We start from the raw sequence: 4,603 nt of genomic DNA, 5'->3' as shown, positions 1-4,603 counted from the left end.
ATGTGTTTTAGGTCCCCATCAATAGTATCGGACGCCTTTGATTTCCGGCTGGAGACCTTTTCCTGCAAAAGAAAGTTAATTCTTCTTAACCACCCACATCTTCAGGGGTGGCTTAGAAGCAATGAGTCTAAGTGCAGCATCTGAGAACTTTGGCTTTGGAGCCCTAGCAAATAGCCTTGCAGGAGAAGCATGATACTCATATGAATAAGCAGAAGAATAAGCAGAAAAGTTCTTAGTTTCTATGAACATAGTGGTTTGAAGACACACGCTCATATTCATAAGTCTAAGTGTGGTTTCCCTGCAAAACATTGGCATTAGGGTGACTCAGGTGAGTCTTGTATCTGTATGAAGCCTTTGGGGCATATGAAGCCATAGGTCTGGGGTTTGTCTTCTTCCTTGGTGGTGTCATGATGACATTCACAGGAAGATTCTCAATGCACTACTTCGGCACCCAGATATTCTTCATAGATGGTCCATTCCTGCAGTTAGTACCAATATACCTGGCAAACACTTCACCATTCTGATTCTTAAACAGTTTATAGTTTGCATCAAAGGATTCATCAATGATAATAGGGTTAGCGCAAGTGAAACCAGATAAGGTGGATGGATCTATTGGAGATTCCTTTGCAGCAACCCATGTGGTTTTGGGGTACTGCTCAGGTTTCTAGTACAACCCATCAACATTCATTTGTCTCTCGAACCCAATACCCTCTTTTCTAGGGTTTTGGTTCAGAATCTTCTTTTTGAGGACATCACATAATGTCTGATGCCCTTTGAGGCTTTTGTACATCCTTGTTTCAAGCAATGTTTTAAATCTGGCATTCTCATCACCAATAGTAGTGGTGTACTCAACAGAGGGGTTAGTTACCACATCAGCAGTTGAAGATATTGCAATAGGAGCAGTAGAACATCCAGCAACAGAAACAGCGTTATCACGCTCAATGCATTTTAAACATGGTGGTTCAAATCCTTCCTGAGCGGGACTGATCTGTTGAGCGCGGAGTGACTCGTTTACCTTTTGAAGATCTTCATGATCCGATCTCAATTTCTCAAGTTCCTGCTTCCTTTGAAGATAATCGTAGGAAAGCCTTTCATGAGATGTTGAGAGGGTTTCATGACGATCTTCAAGTTCCTGGTACTTAACATGAAGATTTTTTATGTCTTCAATTAAGGACTGAGTCTTAGTCATTTCCGCGTCCAACAGATCATCGCTTTTGTCTAATAGTTTTTGAATATGTTCCATAGCTTTCTGTTGTTCAGTTGCAATTTTAGCAAGTTTTTGTGGCTAGGTTTTGATTCACAATCAGAGTCATCTTCACTTGATGTTTGAAAGTAAGCATCGCGTGAGTTTACCTTGGCACCACGTGCCATGAAGCAGTAAGTGGGAGTGGAGTCGTCCTTGTCACTGGCATCAAAGTTGGTGATGGATGCATTGTCTTCAGTGTTGAAGATGGACTTGGCAACGTAGGCTGAAGCTAAAGCCAGACTTGCAACGCCAGAGTCAGACTCCTCCTCAGACTCCACACCTTCTGCCTCCTCAAAAGCAGACTCCTCCTCTGAATCCATTTCCTTGCCAACAAAAGCACGAGCCTTGCCAGACGAACTTTTCTTGTGTGATGAAGACTTGGAAGAGGACTTGGAAGAAGATTTTGAGTATTTCGTCTTCTTCTTGTCATCAGAATCATATTACTTGCTCTTCTTCTTTTTCTTCTCATTGTCCCACTGTGGACACTCAGAGATGTAGTGGACAGGTTTCTTGCACTTGTGACAGGTTCTCTTCTTGTGGTCATGGAAAGAAGCTTCATCATTTCTTGAGCTGGATCGTGAAGACTTTCTGAAGCCTTTCTTCTTAGTGAACTTCTGGAACTTCTTCACAAGCATAGCAAGCTCCTTTCCAAGGTCTTCAGCTTCACCAGAACTGCAGTCAGATTCTTCTTCAGATGAGGAAACAACCTTTGCCTTCAAAGCGCGAGTTCGGCCATAGTTGGGACCATAGATATCTCTTTTCTCATATAGCTGGAACTCATGTGTGTTGAGCCTCTCAAGTATGTCAGATGGATCGAGTGTCTTGAAGTCAGGGCGTTCTTGAATCATAAGAGCTAGAGTGTCAAATGAGCTGTCAAGAGATCTCAGAAGCGTCTTGATGATTTCATGCTTGGTGATCTTAGTGGCGCCAAGAGCCTGACGCTCATTTGTGATGTCAGTGAGACGACCAAACGTGAGCTGGACATTTTCATTGTCATTCCTCTTGAAGCGGTTGAAGAGGTTGCATAGGACACTGATTCTTTGATCTTTCTGAGCTGAAACGCCTTCATTGACCTTGGAGAGCCAGTCCCAGACTAGCTTCGGCGTTTCCAAAGCACTCACATGGCCATACTGCCCTTTGGTCAGATGACCACAGATGATGTTCTTCGCAGTAGAATCAAGTTGAATGAACTTCTTGACATTAGTAGGGGTGACACCTTCACCAGTCTTGGGAATGCCGTTGTTGACGACATACCAGAGATCGACATCAATGGCTTCAAGATGCATACGCATCTTATTCTTCTAGTAGGGATATTCAATGCCATCGAAGACAGGGCATGCAGCGGAGACTTTGATTATCCCTGCAGTCGACATAGCTGAAACTCCAGGTGGTTAAACCGAATCACACAGAACAAGGGAGTACCTTGCTCTGATACCAATTGAAAGTGCTAGTTATCGACTAGAGGGGGGTGAATAGGCGATTTTTATGTAAGTCTTCAAAACATGAAAGTTTTGAAGACAAACACGAAAACAGGACCTATAAACATGCAGCGGAAGATGAACTACACTAGACAAGCCATAGTATGAAGCTAAAGCATGATGACTGATAGCAGCTAGATAGTAGGATCAGGATGGAAGATAGTATGAAGCCAATCAGAACAAGTAGTCACATAGTGAAGTCAAACAGACAGAGCAATCAGGCAATGACTTCACAAAGACAAACTATAAGTAAGGAGAGTAAGAGACAGAACCAGTTTGTTGTGAAGATAAGGATTTGTTTGACCAGTTCCAGTTGCTGTGACAACTGTACGTCTAGTTAGGGAAGCTGAGATTGAACTTAGAAGACCGTGTCTTCACCTTATTCCCCTTGAGCTAAGGACACACAGTCCTCGCCCAATCACTCTGGTAAGTCTTCAAGGTAGACTTCCAAACCTTCACAGGCTTCGTTCACCGGCAATCCACAATTACTCTTGGATGCTCAGAACGCGACGCCTAACCAGCTGGAGGATTCATAGTCCTCAAGTATAATAAGTCTTTAGATCACGCGGACAGAAAGACTTCAGTGATGCCAAACACTCTTTGGGCTCTGGGTGTTTTGGGCTTTGTCCTCACAAGGATTTCTCTCTCAAACTCTTCGGAGGTGGGTTGCTCTCAACGACAAAAGCCGTGCACTAACTCTGAGCAGCCAGCAATTTATGGTGTAGGGGGTGGGCTATTTATAGCCACTGGGCAACCCGACCTGATTTGTCCGAAATGACCCTGGGTCACTAAGGAACTGACACGTGTCACAATGGTCAGATTTCAAACACACGCGACATCTTGACTTGGGCTACAAGTAAAGCTGACTTATCCGACTCTGGATAAGATTTGCTCTCATTGTCTTTGCTCGAAGACATAGGATTTTGGTTGGGCATCACTTCAGTCACTCTGACTTTGTTCACTTGGACCCCACTTAACAGTGCGGTGGTTCCTATGACTCAACAAAGAAGAAAAGAAACAACGAAACTACTAAGTCTTCGCACTCCATAGTCTTCACTCAATGTCTTCTTCTGTCATAGTCTTCAATGTGAATATCTTCACGTACCACCATTATCTTCAATGTCTTTGTACATTTTTAGGGGTCATCTACGGTAGGTAAACCGAATCAAGGAGGGACTACTACCTGTGTTATCCTGCAATTCTCACAAACACATTAGTCCCTCAACCACGTTTCTCGTCAATACTCCAAAACCAAATTAGGGGTGGCACTAGATGCACTTACAATGTCAAATTATAGACTATTGCTTTGAATCATTCTTGTCTTAATATTCATGCCATGATTAGATATATGATCAAGATTATGCTAGGTAGCATTCCACATCAAAAATATCTTTTTATCATTTACCTACTCAAGGACGAGCAGGAATTAAGCTTGGGGATGCTGATACGTCTCCATCGTATCTATAATTTTTTATTGTTTCATGCCAATATTATACAACTTTCACGTACTTTTGACAACAATTTATAAGATTTATATTGGACTAACATATTGATCCAGTGCCCAATGCCAGTTCCTGTTTGTTGCATGTTTTTTGATTCACGGAATATCCATATCAAACAAAGTCCAAATGCGATAAAAATTTACAGAGATTTATTTTGGAATATATGTGATTTTGGGGAGTTGGAACCAGCGCAAACGGGGGCCCATAGCCACCACAAGACACCTGGGCGCGCCAGGCAACCCAGGTGCGTGGTGGTGGTTTCTACCCTTCTCGTAAGTTGGTTGGAGCTCTACTTCGGGGGGAAGGAAGCTTATATCCAAAAAAATCATGTTGAAATATCAGCACAATCGGAGTTATGGATCTCTGGGTATTTAAGA

Source organism: Triticum aestivum, chromosome 1B, assembly GCF_018294505.1.
Source record: "Triticum aestivum cultivar Chinese Spring chromosome 1B, IWGSC CS RefSeq v2.1, whole genome shotgun sequence".
NCBI classification, from domain to species: Eukaryota; Viridiplantae; Streptophyta; class Magnoliopsida; order Poales; family Poaceae; genus Triticum; species Triticum aestivum.
This window is presented reverse-complemented; position numbering follows the sequence as displayed.